This window comes from Phyllobates terribilis, unplaced genomic scaffold (genome assembly GCF_046119375.1).
Source record: "Phyllobates terribilis strain yellow unplaced genomic scaffold, ASM4611937v1 Scaffold_1__5_contigs__length_1240528914, whole genome shotgun sequence".
Classification (NCBI taxonomy): Eukaryota; Metazoa; Chordata; class Amphibia; order Anura; family Dendrobatidae; genus Phyllobates; species Phyllobates terribilis.
In genome coordinates, this window is record NW_027362761.1 from 1,077,278,278 (window position 1) to 1,077,292,675 (window position 14,398).

A 14,398-nucleotide genomic window follows, 5' to 3' on the forward strand; every position below is an offset into this window, starting at 1 on the left:
ATATAGACTATAGTACATGAAAAATATTATATGATACAGTTCAAAAACATCTATCGAGCATACACAAAAAGGGATTGTGCTGATGTAGATAGTATACAATATAATCAATTAATGTATAAAGTACAATTCTGAGTGCCACCTTTGATACTAAAACAATCCCGTAATTAAAAATGCGGTTCTTTGGCAGAAAACAGCAGCTTAATGAGTAATTTAGAGATTTTGCTCTTAGCTAGCAAGAAGCACTGCATGCCATATGTCAGGTGGACTCTCATGAAGTACTGAATGCAGATAACGCACTAAAGAACCAGTTTGTAGAGGGGGCAAGGACAGAGTATATCAAGATTCCACTGCGAAAGCTGTCCCTACAGATCACAGCTCATTTCTAGACTTTAAGGAGATGGTCATTAGAGTCCTGGGAATAGAAGCAAGTTCCAGCCAAGTTCCCGCTTGCAGTAGCCCATGTAACCAGCTTAAGAACCAAATGAGTGCTTTCCCTAAAACTAAAATAGCACCACCAACTGGCCTCAAAGAGACTGTTACCAACTGTGCTCAAGTTCAAGCCCATAATGCTGCAGGAGACCTGTGCGAGCAAGTAGCAGAAGTAACCAATAGGCTGACCATACTGTGTGAGAAGCTAAAGGATTTAAAGCAGCAGTATCAGCATTCTGAAGATTCCTCGTCCCACAGAAGCAGATGGCATTATGGCTCAAGAGAAAGTGGCTCTCACAACCCTGGAAGACGGCCCATAGATCAGTTGAATACTGAAGGGAGGCATAGTTGAAGGAAGTGCCGGAGAAGCAGCCATATTGAATAGGAGTTCCAAAAGTTGCCTGTAAGGCAAGGTGCCCATATATGAAGATGAGATCCTCAGTCTTTATCTGACCAGCAAGAGCAACAATTGCAAACTGACAGAGTCCAATGGATCCCAGTCCAGAAAGAGAGTAGAGTGCTGAATACTCTAAGGAACCTTCTCACCACAAGAAATGGACTCAATATAGACCAGGGCAGCTACGTGAACATTGAGCTGAAAAGACTTTTGGCACAGAGGAAATGGCTATTCTCTGAAAGAGGTCTGCTGGTTCAAAGAACCATTGACTCAACTACCCATGAGTGTGTAATACAGATCGTTGTACCAAGGCAAGATGCCAACATTGTCTTGGAAGCCTATCATGACCAATCCAGACCTTTTGGGTGCCACAAGACTGAGGTCAACATTCGAAAGAGATTCTATTGGATCGGGATGAGAAATGACATTTAAAAATGGTGCCGTGAATGTACTGCTTGTACCTTGAGATGTGGAGAAAGCTCTGACCAGAAAGCATCGCTGCACCCAATAGTCACTCACAAGTCATTGGAGTTGGTTGCATTGGATCATGTGAAAACTACAGCCTAGTGCAAGTGGAGTTTCGCACGCCTTGACTATCATCGACCACTATACAAAGTTTGCTGTGGCAGTGCCAGTGAAAGACCTTACAGCGAAAACGACAGCCAAAAGCTTCTGGAAGACTTTCGTACGACCTTTTGGATTTCCAGAAAAGATCCTAACTGATAGACGTGCTGCATTTGAATCTGAACTGTTGCAAGGACTGTGTACCCTCTATCATAGAATCATAGAATGGTAGAGTTGGAAGGGACCTCCTGGGTCATCTGGTCCAACCCCCTGCTCAAAGCAGGATTCACTAGATCATCTCAGACAGATGTCTGTCCAGCCTCTGTTTGAAGACGTCCATTGAAGGGGAACTCACCACCTCTCGTGGCAGCCTGTTCCACTCATTAATCACCCTAACTGTCAAAAAGTTTTTTCTAATATTTAATCTGTGTCTCCTCCCATTTAGTTTCATCCCATTGCTTCTAGTCTTTCCTTGTGCAAATGAGAATAAAGATGATCCTTCTACAATGTGACAGCCCTTGACATATTTGTAGACAGCTATTAAGTCTCCTCTCAGTCTTCTTTTTTGCAAGCTAAACATTTCCAAATCCTGCAACCGTTCCTCATAGGACATGGTTTGCAGACCAGTCACCATTCTGGTCGCTCTTCTCTGAACTTGCTCCAGTTTGTCTATGTCTTTTTTAAAATGTGGTGCCCAAAACTGTACACAGTATTCCAGATGAGGTCTGACCAAAGAGGAGTAAAGACCGATAATGACTTCACGTGATCTAGACTGTATGCTTCTGTTAATACATCCCAGAATTGTATTTGCCTTTTTTGCTGCTGCATCACACTGTTGACTCATGTTCAGTCTATGATCTATTAGTATACCTAAGTCTTTTTCACATGTACTGTTGCTTAGCTCTATTCCTCCCATTCTGTATATGCTTTTTTCATTTTTATTGCCCAGATGTAGTACTTTGCATTTTTCCCTGTTAAAAACCATTCTGTTGGTTGCTGCCCACTGCTCCAGTTTATTTAGGTCTTTTTGAATCCTCTCTCTCTCTTCTCTAGTATTAGCTATCCCTCCTAGCTTTGTGTCATCAGCAAATTTAATCAGTTTACCCTCAATTCCTTCATCTAAATCATTGATAAAGATGTTGAACAATACAGGTCCCAGGACGGAGCCCTGTGGTACCCCACTTGAGACATTCATCCAGCTGGATGTGAAGCCATTTACAACCACCCTTTGAGTCCGATCACTAAGCCAGTTATGAATCCACCTAACAGTTGCCTGGTCCATTGCATACTTGGTCATTTTTTCAATAAGGATGGTGTGAGATACTTTGTCAAATGCTTTGCTGAAGTCAAGATATACTATATCTATAGCATTTCCCTGATCCACCCAGTCAGTGATTCTGTCATAGAAGGAAATTAAGTTAGTCTGACATGACTTGTTAGTTACAAACCCATGCTGACTCTGGTTAATCACTTCATTCTTATCCATATACTTATATACATGTTGTTTAATAATTTGTTCAAAGATCTTTCCTGGCATAGAAGTCAGACTCACCGGCCTATAGTTCCCTGGGTCCACCTTCTTCCCCTTTTTGAAGATAGGAACAACATTTGCTCTTCTCCAGTCTTCTGGGACTTCTCCTGTTCTCCAAGAATTTTCAAAGATTATGGAGAGTGGTTCTAAAATTTCTTCTACGATCTCCTTCAGTACTCTGGGGTGTAATTCATCTGGACCTGGAGACTTGAACTCATTTATGTTAGCTAAATATTCCCTCACAATCTTTCTGTTTACAGATAACTTGGATTCCTCTATTCCTTTAAAAGGACAGTGAAGATCAGTTACATTTTCTTTCTGAGAGAAAACAGATGCAAAATAGGAATTAAAAAGTTCGGCCTTCTCAACATCCTCTCTTACCATTTCTCCATTTTCATCCTGTAAAAATCCTATAGCATCTTTGACTTTTCTTTTACTTTTGACATACCCCCAAAATCCTTTTTTATTGCTTTTGACATCTCTTGCAAGCCTTAATTCATTGTCAGCTTTAGCTAACCTGATACGTGCCCTGCAGGATCTGCAGACTGCATTATAATCTTCTTTAGATATGCCTCCCTCTTTCCATTTAATAAACATTTCTTTCTTTCTTTTTAGCATGTGTTTAAGTTCTGTGTTCATCCATCCTGGTTTCCTTAAATGCTTCCCATTCTTCCTACTTTTCGGGATTGTTAACGATTGTGCTTTGAGAATCTCATTTTTAAAAATTTCCCATCCTTCCTGGACATTTTTGTCCTTAAGGACATCCAGCCCTCTATGGCTGTAAGAAAGTGAGAACAACTGCATATCATCCACAGTGTAACGGTCTGTGTGAGCGGATGAATCAGACTCTAATTGACATGCTACGTGCCATACCTGCTCAGCAGAGAACTGATAGATCAATTCTGGCAGTAGATTTGGCCAATCTCTACAATAACAATGTCCATTATTCCACTGGGTACACACCTTATTACCTGATGTTTGGTAGACAAGGAAGACTACCAGTAGATGTTGCCTTGGAAGTGCAAGTTCCAGACACAGTCAACCCTCTACCACAAACTGACTGGGTCACAGAGCATCAGCGAAGACTAGAAGAAGCAAATGCCATTGTGGAAGAGAGGATGAAAGTCATTCACCAGAGACAAGAATAGAACCACAACTTGAATGCCAAAGCAAAACCCCTGACTGTCGAAGATCGAGTCTAGCTTAGACAGAATCATCGCGACCCGGAGACGCCGGAGAAGCCGCAGAGAGGAGACATCATTATCCTCCTCAGCCTTTCTCTCTCCCTAACAGCAGCACGTGTCTCAACGAAAAAGGGGAGCTGCTAACCAGAGTGCAAGGAGCAGCCAGCCCCTGTGAAGAGCCTAGCTCATAAAGTCAGGAGATCCTGGTGAGTGAGGGCTGACACGTGATCTGGTCATGTGGATGGATCCAGCTAAGGCCACAGCGACCATCTTGCCCCAACACAGTGCAGCTTCAAGAGACTGAAACCGCACATAAAAGACCTCTGTGGCGGACATCCCCGGGTCTCCGCCTCACCTCTCTCCCCCTTTGTCGCCCCTTGCTACATCTCCCTCTCCTTACCTTGGGCCTGGTTCAGCAGTGATTGCAGAGCCCTCAGCGCATCCCAGACGTTGCACCCCAGGACTCTGAATGGCGCCAAATCACCTTCTTAAAAAAAAAGAAAAGGAGAGTCACAGAGACCTGTGCCATAACATATAAATGACAATACGATAGGGGAAAATACTATCAGTTCCCCACACAGTGGGGGTCCTTATCTGACTCTGTGGTGCAGGACTCATCACACAACCCACCACCCTCGTTGAATAAGGGGTTAATCTATTAAACATCTTCATACACTGTACTGTTAAAAAAAAGTGAGTCCATAGTTCTACAAGCCAGAGAGTATTCTTTGGCCTTGCATGCCATCTAGTGGACTTTACAGGAATTGCAACCTAAATTCTGAAGCGATAAGTATCACTGCCTCTACTGACATTGAGGGTTACATTCTAGCCTCCCTCCCTAGTTTTCTTCATTATGTAAAGAAATCGAAATATGTAAAGCAGCCAAAACAACAAGGAGCTCTGACAAGTATAAACAAAATATAAGTTGAATCTCATTTCTATATAAAATGGTCAAGATAGGTGGAGACCCTGCAAGAGATTCTTCCAGCATCTCAAAAACAATCTCTAGTGAAGGAGAAATGGATAAATATATAAAGAAGACTTCACACCAACCTCCCTTAAACAAAAATGCCTTGAATAAAGGCCTTGCTGGAAGCCCTAATATGTTGTTGGAGGAGGATGATGACAGTGATCAAGGAGACTAGGTCACTGACACACTCCCAGTGTCCCGCACCTTTATACAAAGGACACTCAATAAGGCACTAGAACCACTTATAAAAGAGGTCTGTGACATCAAACAAGAAATTAACCAGATTGGTACATTGGGTTGAGTCACTAGAAAGTGTCCAAGATTCCTTATGCAATTTTTCCTCTGCCACAATTGAAGGCTTCCAGAAGTGTCAGTAACATCTTAACTTTGCCTTTGATGCCCTTGAGGATCAAGAATATAGGATTCATCTAAATAATCTGAGAATAAGAGGCCTTCCGGAGTCGGTCGCAACTGAATCCTTGATGTCAACGATCAAAAACCTGTTTATCTCCATATTGGGAGACAACTATCAAGGAGAAACCACAACTGAGAGGGCGCACAGAGCACTCAGGAAAAAAACTAAACCCACAGAAACTCCAAGGGACAATATATGTCGCCTCCTAAACTTCAGAACAAAAGATGACATCCCTAAAAAATCTAGAAATAATGAGATGTTACTTTTTGAGAGTTCTAGAATCAATATCTTTCAGGACATCTCCCCGCATACATTGCAAAACGAAGACTCATGAAACCACTCACAGATATTCTGATAGAAAGGAAGATCATGCACTCTTGGCTATTTCCTTTTGGGATCTCTTTTACCCTTGAAGGCCAAAGACAACAGATCCGTACCAAGAATGACCTCCAGAGCGTCTTGACCTTACTTGACCTTCCAGATCTCCAGATTGATGATTGATCCATGGTCCAGGACTTAGCTACAATTCTTTCAGTTGCCCCACCTGTTCTCTGGTAGCAGGTCTCTTCAGGCAAGATGGGGAAACAGAAAAGAAGATCTGGCAAACTGACTCTCAAATGGATCGTCCCGGACCAGATCTGAGATCCTGTATCCTTACAGAAATCTTCTTCATTCTTGTTGTCGCTCTGTATGTACAGGTGCATCTCACAAAATTAGAATATCATCAAAAAGTTAATTTATTTCAGTTCTTCAATGCAAAAAGTGAAACTCATACATTATATAGAGTCATTACAAACAGAGTGATCTATTTCAAGTGTTTATTTCTGTTAATGTTGATGATTATGGCTTACAGCCAATGAAAACACAAAAGTCATTATCTCAGTAAATTAGAATACTTTATAACAGCAGCTTGAAAAATTATTTTAAAATCTGAAATGTTGGCCTACTGAAATGTATGTTCAGTAAATGCCCTCAATACTTGGTCGGGCTCCTTTTGCATCAATTACTGCATCAATGTGGCGTGGCATGGAGGTGATCAGCCTGTGGCGCTGCTGAGGTGTTATGGAAGCCCAGGTTCCTTTGATAGCAGCCTTCAGCTCGTCTGCATTGTTGGGTCTGGTGTCTCTCATTTTCCTCTTGACAATACCGTCAGTCGAATTTGCTGGCCAATCAAGCACACCGATAGTCCTGCTGGAGAGTGAAATTTCCATCTCCAAAAAGCTTGTCGGCAGAGGGAAGCATGAAGTGCTGTAAAATTTCCGGGAAAACGGCTGCACTGACTTTGGTCTTAATAAAACACAGTGGACCTACACCAGCAGATGACATTGCTCCCCAAACCATCACTGATTGTGGAAACTTCACACTAGACCTCAAGCAGCTTGGATTGTGGCCTCTCCACTCCTCCTCCAGACTACGGGACCTTGATTTCCAAATGAAAATTGGAACTCTGGGAACTTGTGGAGTGTGTCAATGACTGCCTTCTGGACATCTGTCAAGTCAACAGTTTTCCCCATGATTGTGGAGCCTACTGAAACAGACTAAGGGACCTTTTTAAACGCATATGAAGCCTTTGCAGGTGTTTTTTGTTACTTATTCTAATTTACTGAGTTAATGACTTTTGTGTTTTCATTGGCTGTAAGCCATAATCATCAACATTAACAGAAATAAACACTTGAAATAGATCACTCTGTAATAACTCTATATAATATGAGTTTCACTTTTTGTATTGAAGAAATGAAGTAAATTAACTTTTTGATAATATTCTAATTTTGTGAGATGCACCTGTATATAGAGTGTTGCCTATACACTAGGACATTATTATAGTCCCATTAATGTTGATTTTGTTATAAATACTCAGTTTAATATGCTTCACAATTCTCCATGAAGCAGAGTTCCACTCTTGTTCATATGGTTAACACACTTGAGAGTGATGTTTGATAATATTCTGAATTACTTTTCTTGCCTATGTATTTGCCTGTCATGTTTTACCTGTTTTTTTTACCATATACACTGGGTCCCTGAGTTCCTCACTTCAAACACACAGGTACAGGTTTATATCCAAGCCAAATAAAAGGCTAAAAAAATGTGAAAAATACAATCCCCCATAACCACCAACCCCATCCTTTTCCTTCCTGGGCTACCAAATTAGACTTATTTTCCTACTGGGCAGTGCTCGAATCCATAAATATGTCTATCCAAATTCCCCCAACTATAGCTCAGATTAAAATGATGTCCTACAATGTCAGAGGTACGGAATTGCCACTCTTTAAGAGAGGTGAAATTTTTAAATATCTCAAAAAAGAAATAATAGATTTATGCCTTCTTCAAGCAACCCATTTCAGAAAAACACATATCCCCACTGTTTAAAACTTTTTTTTCCTCCTGGTTCAACAGTCCATCTCAATTCAAAAGGTGTGAGAACTGGGATTAATTCACATACACCCTTCACATTCAAAGATATTTCCAAGGATGAGGAGGGAAGAAACATCTTTGTCAAAGGTTTTCTGGGAAACAGTCAGGTCACTATAGTAAACATATATGCTCCGAATAAGAATCAAATAACATGGCTTATTACAACATGAGGACTACTAAACAAATTCTCTGAAGGTATCTTAATTCTTGGAGGGATTTTAATGTAGCAATGGAACCTCTAATAGATACCTCGACAGGTAAATCGGCAATCTCACACAAAGCACTAGATCAATGAAAATGCATGAGATCCAGCTCCCTGATATCTGGAGACTGTCTAACTGTTTGGAAAGAGATTACACACATTTCTCGGCCCCACACCAAACGTATCAAAGAATAGATTATTTACTGATTCAGATCTCATATACAGTTGAAACCAGAAGTTTACATACACTTTATAAAAATACACATATGCATGTTTTTCTCAATATCTGACATGAAATCAAAATAAGCCTTTCCCGTTTTAGGTCAGTTAGGATTACCATCATTTTTAATATTTGTCAAATGCCAGAATAATGAGAGAGGGAGAATGTTTAAAGCATTTTTATTACTTACTGCAAAGTCAAAAGTTTACACACATTTCATTAGTATTTGATACCATTGCACTTAAACTGAATGACTTGGGTCAAACGTTTAGGATATCCTTCCACAAGCTTCTCACAATAGTTGGTCGGAATTTGGGCCCATTCCTCCTGACAAAACTGGTGTAACTGATCCAGGTTTGTAAGTCGCCTTGCTCACCACTGCCTTTTTAGCTTTGTCCATAAATTTTCAATAGGATTTAGATCAGGACTTTGTGATGGCCACTCAAAAACATTGACTTTGTTATCCTTAAGCCACTTTGTTACCATTTTGGCAGTATGCTTCAAGTCATTGTCCATTTGGAAGACCCATTTCCGCCCAAGCTTTAGCTTCCTGGCTGATGTCTTGAGATGTTGCTTCAGTATTGCCGCATAATCTTCTTTCTCCTGATGCCATCTATTTTGTGGAGTGCACCAGTCCCTCCTGCAGAAAAACAACCCCACAACATGATGCTGCCACCCCCGTGTTTCACAGTTGGGATGGTGTTTTTAGGCTTCCAAGCTTCTCCCTTTTTCCTCCAAACGTAACGATGGTCATTATGCCCAAAAAGTTCAATTTTAGTTTCATCAGACCACAAGACATGTCTCCAAAAATTAAGGTCTTTGTTCCTGTTTGCATTTGCAAACATTAATCTGTCTTTTTTAAGTTTCTTATGGAGTAATGGCTTCATCCTGGCACAGTGGCCTTTCAGCCCACGTTGATACAGTACTCGTTTCACTGTGGTTATTGACACAATCATACCAGCGTCTGCCATCATCTTCACAAGGTCTTTTCCTTTTGTCAATGAGTTGATATGCACATGTCGGACCAAAGCACATTCATCTCTGGGACACAGAACCCGTCTCCTTCCTGAGCGGTATGATGGCTGGACATTCCCATTTTGTTTGTAGTTGCATATAATTGTTTGTACAGATGAACGAGGCATCTTCAGGTATCTTGAAATTATACCCAAGGATGAGCCAGGCTTGTGCAAGTCCACAATTCTCTTCCTGATATCTTGGCAGATTTTTTTAGCCTTTCCCATGATGCTACACAAAGAAGCAGTGTATTTCATGTGTGCATTAAAATACATCCACAGGTTTGTCTCTAATTAATTCAGATGTTGCAGAAGCTTCCAAACACATGACATCATCATATGAGCAGTCCAGAATTGTTTAAAGGCATAGTAATCTTAGTGTATGTAAACTTTTGACTTTGCAGTAAGTAATAAAAATGCCTTAAAACATTCTCTCTCTCTCTCTCTCTCATTATTCTGGCATTTGACAAATATTAAAAATGATGGTAATCCTAATTGACCTAAAACGGGAAAAGTTTATTTTGATTTCATGTCAGATATTGAGAAAAACATCCATATGTGTCTTTTTATATAGTGAATGTAAACTTCTGGTTTCAACTGTATAAAACACTGTATGACCTCAAGTATTAAATCTAATATATTCTCAGACCATTCACTTATTGAGATTTCCTTCACAATCCCCTGTATCCCCAAAAAAGAATTTGTCTGGAAACTTAATAAGAATGTGGAACAAACTTTGTGAGAAGCACATAAATCTTTTGTCCGAGAGGAAATTATAGCATTATCCGCCCATCAAAAATAAAAAAGACAGAGAGGTTGCAGCTTTGCAAAGCGAAATAGGTAGATTGGAAACGCTACAGAAAAGAAAATTAAGATCAGATAAGTTTTCCCAATTAACCACACTAAGAAAATAACTGTGCAACCTACTAAATATGCAATCTGCTAAAAACTATCTCCATTCTAAAGTCAAGTATTATGCACACGGGGATAAGTTTACTAAATTTATGATAGCCAGGTTGAAACAAAATAAAGTAAAATCCTTTATAAACCAAATTAAAGATAATGCAGACCTCATGCTATACTGAACTGAAGAAATTGCCCAAGAATTCAAACATTTTTATGAGCACCATAGGCGGATTATAATGAGGGCAATCTGGGCTACCGCCCAGGGCCCGAGCCCCAGGGGGGGCCATGGCCAGATTGCCCTCACTATAATGTTTTGTGCGCCATCATTGTTGGTGCAAGTGGTGTCTCCTGCACTGGTCCCCGATCAGCTATTGAGGGGTCTGCAGTTTTAGCAGCCACCGGCCGGCACTGTACTCCTGCGTGCTGCTGTGCCCCGCCGGCGGCATCACTGTATAGCAGACGCGGCTACGTCATGCACCGCGCTATGCGCAGCCGCCAGCCTTCATGGCACAGAGCGCGGGAGATCCAAAGAAGGGCCCTGTCTGCGGCACTGTGGCAGGCAGCGGAGGGCCCTGTCTACGGCGCTGTGTCACGGGCAGTGGAGGGCCCTGTCTGCAGCGCTGTGTCCCGGGCAGCAGAGGGCCCTGTCTACGGCGCTGTATCAAGGGCAGCGGAGGGCCCTGTCTGCGGCACTGTGGCGGGTGGCAGAGGGCCCTGTCTGCAGCGCTGTGTCCCGGGCGGCGGAGGGCCCTGTCTGCGGCGCTGTGTCCCGGGCGGCGGAGGGCCCTGTCTTCAGCGCTGTGTCCCGGTGGTGGAGGGCCCTGTCTGCAGCGCTGTGTCCTGAGCGGCAGAGGAGGGCCCTGTCTGCAGCGCTATGGCGGGCCTTGCATTACACTCTACTCACCTGAGTCCTGACCAATCCCAGGGATCCACTAATGCACACCTGGAGCTCTTCATCCTCCTCCATCTCAGGGATCTGGTGAGTGAGTGCCAACATGGAAACTTTTTTAATGTGTATATACAGCAGTTGTTGTATATTCAATATATAGATGATACTGCTTAATATATATTATGTACAGTATGTGATACTGCAATGGCTGTATATAATCACAGTATCATCTGTATATTGTATGTACAGCAGTCTATATACATTATTTTGATGATACTGTGATTGCTGTATATATATTACGTAGTTGATACTTCTGTATATATGTTACATAGGTGATACTGTGATTGCTGTGAATAATTGCACTACCACATACATAATGTATATACAGCAGTCTGTATACAATATATAGGTGATAATGTGACTGCTGTGTATACAGTACATTATATATGTGATACTGCTTTATATGTGTTACAAAGGTGATGGTGCAATTATACACAGCAAACACAGTATCACTTATATATTATATAGGTTATAGTGAGACTGCAGTATATACAGTGTATACACAGCAGTCACAGTGTCACCTATATAATGTATACAGTATATACATTATATTGGTGATACTTCGACTGCTATATATACACACAATATATAAGTGATACTGCAACTGTGTATAGCTGCAGTATCATCTATATAATATATATGCAGCAGTCTCTGTGATATATATTTAGCAGTCGTGGTGTCTCCTACGTGATCTATAGTATATAGTATAATGCGGTCTGAATTATAACGTAGAGTTGTATATAGATATAGTGTAGAGATGTTTATATAGTATGATGCTGTGAATATTCTATAGTATATAGTGTGGAATCCCCACTATGTATACTGGCACATCTCTACACTATATACTATGTAGTATACACACAGCTCCACTCTATATTCTTTTGTACAGTATATATTTATATGTATATAATTGATTGTAGTATATACTGTGGAGCTGTGTATACTTCTCCCGTCCTGTATACTTGGGGTAATTCTCAGTATCAGCTCTTATGTATGTAGATATATAAGCACTCCGATTAATTGTCAAAAAAGTGGAGGACTCCTTATTAGCCCATGTGATAATGTTTCGGATCCACAACAGAAGATTTCTCTGTTATGGAACTGAAATGTCGTCACGTGCGCTAACTAATAGAGTCCACTGCAGAAGATTTGGTTCTGCTCCGACTACCACTTCTCTTGTCCTATATATATATATATATATATACACACCGCACAGTACCACTTCTCCTGTACATGTTTTGTTCAAACCAAGTCTAAGAGTGCAGGTAGCGCTCAAACATGTCTGGTGATGAGACCCCCAAGTTCCCCACTCACATCTTCGATTGTTGGTATGCATTTCTTCATCTTTTTGTAAAATATTTCTAACTTTTTGCCAATATACTTGGATCGGAAGCCGGATCCTTCCAACCTCTCATGAATATTAATATTGAGCAGAATTAATTTCGGCCTAATGGTTCGGCCACCACAACAGTCACGGTCTCATGTGGCCCCTTGGGAAAATGAAACCATTCCATTGTAGATTTTGCTTTATGTTTGAGATCATTGTCTTGTTGGTAGATAAATCTCCGTCCCAGTCTTAGGTCTTTTGCAGACTCCAACAGGTTTTCTTCTAGAATGGTCCTGTATTTGACTCCGTCCATCTTCCCATCAATTTTAACCATCTTCCCTGTCCCTGCTGAAGAAAAGCAGGCCCAAACCACGATGCTACCACCACCATGTTTGACAGTGGGGATGGTGTTTTGAGGGTGATGAGCTGTGTTGCTTTTATGCCAAACATATCGTTTTGCATTGTGGCCAAAAAGTTCTATTTTGGTTTCATCTGACTAGAGCACCTTATTCCACATGTTTGGTGTGTCTCCCAGGTGGCTTGTGGCAAACTTCAAACGAGACTTTTTATGGATATCTTTGAGAAATGGCTTTCTTCTTGCCACTCTTCCATAAAGGCCAGATTTGTGCAGTGTACGACTGATTGTTGTCCTATGGACAGACTCTCCCACCTCAGCTGTAGATCTCTGCAGTTCATCCAGAGTGATCATGGGCCTTTTAGCTGCATCTCTGATCAGTCTTCTCCTTGTTCGAGATGAAAGTATAGAGGGACGGCCGGGTCTTGGTAGATTTGCAGTGGTCTGATACTCCTTCCATTTCAATATGATCGCTTGCACAGTGCTCCTTCAGATGTTTGAAACTTCGGAAATCTTTTTGTATCCAAATCCAGCTTTAAACTTCGCCACAACAGTATCCCGGACCTGCCTGGTGTGTTCCTTGGTCTTGATGATGCTCTCTGCACTTGAAACAGAACCCTGAGACTATCACAGAGCAGGTGCATTTATATGGAGACTTGATTACACACAGGTGGATTCTATTTATCATTACCAGTCATTTAGGACAACATTGGATCATTCAGAGATCCCCACTGAACTTCTGGAGTGAGTTTGCTGCACTGAAAGTAAAGGGGCTGAATAATATTGCACGCTCCACTTTTCAGTTTTTAATCTGTTAAAAAGTTTAAAATATCCAAAAAATTTCATTCCACTTCACGATTGTGTCCCACTTATTGTTGATTCTTCCCAAAAAAATTAGAATTTTATATCTTTATGTTTGAAGCCAGAAATGTGGCAAAAGGTAGAAAAGTTCAAGGGGGCCAAATACTTTCACAATGCACTGTATCAAAGAGGATCGCGTGACAGGTCACATGATATATCGGGTACCTGGGGGGGGGCCCGCGCCTTCTAAACTTCCCGGGGCCCTGGCTACTCTTAATCCACCCCTGATGAGCACCTATATAACTTGGATCCCCACCCATCTGACTCCAACATTATTAATAAAAAAGAAAAAAGTAAGTCCTTTTTAAAAAACATCTCATTACCTACCCTCACAGAAGACCAGGAGAGAATTTTGAGCTCTCCCATTTCAGAGCAAGAAATTTTAGAGGCAATCTCCTCGTCCCCAAAAAATAAGTGCCCTGTCCTGATGACTTTACGTCCTTCTTATATGACACCTACAAGGATGAGTTACTTCTTTACTTAACTAAACTGTACATCAAAGCACTGAACGGGGTCCCATTCCACGCACAAACCTTCACAGCAATAATAACAATAATCCCAAAAGAAGTTAAGGATCCCTCTCTTTGCAGTAACTACAGGCCAATTTCCCTCCTTAATACGGATCTCAAACCACATGCAAAAAAATTTGGCTTTAACTTTGAC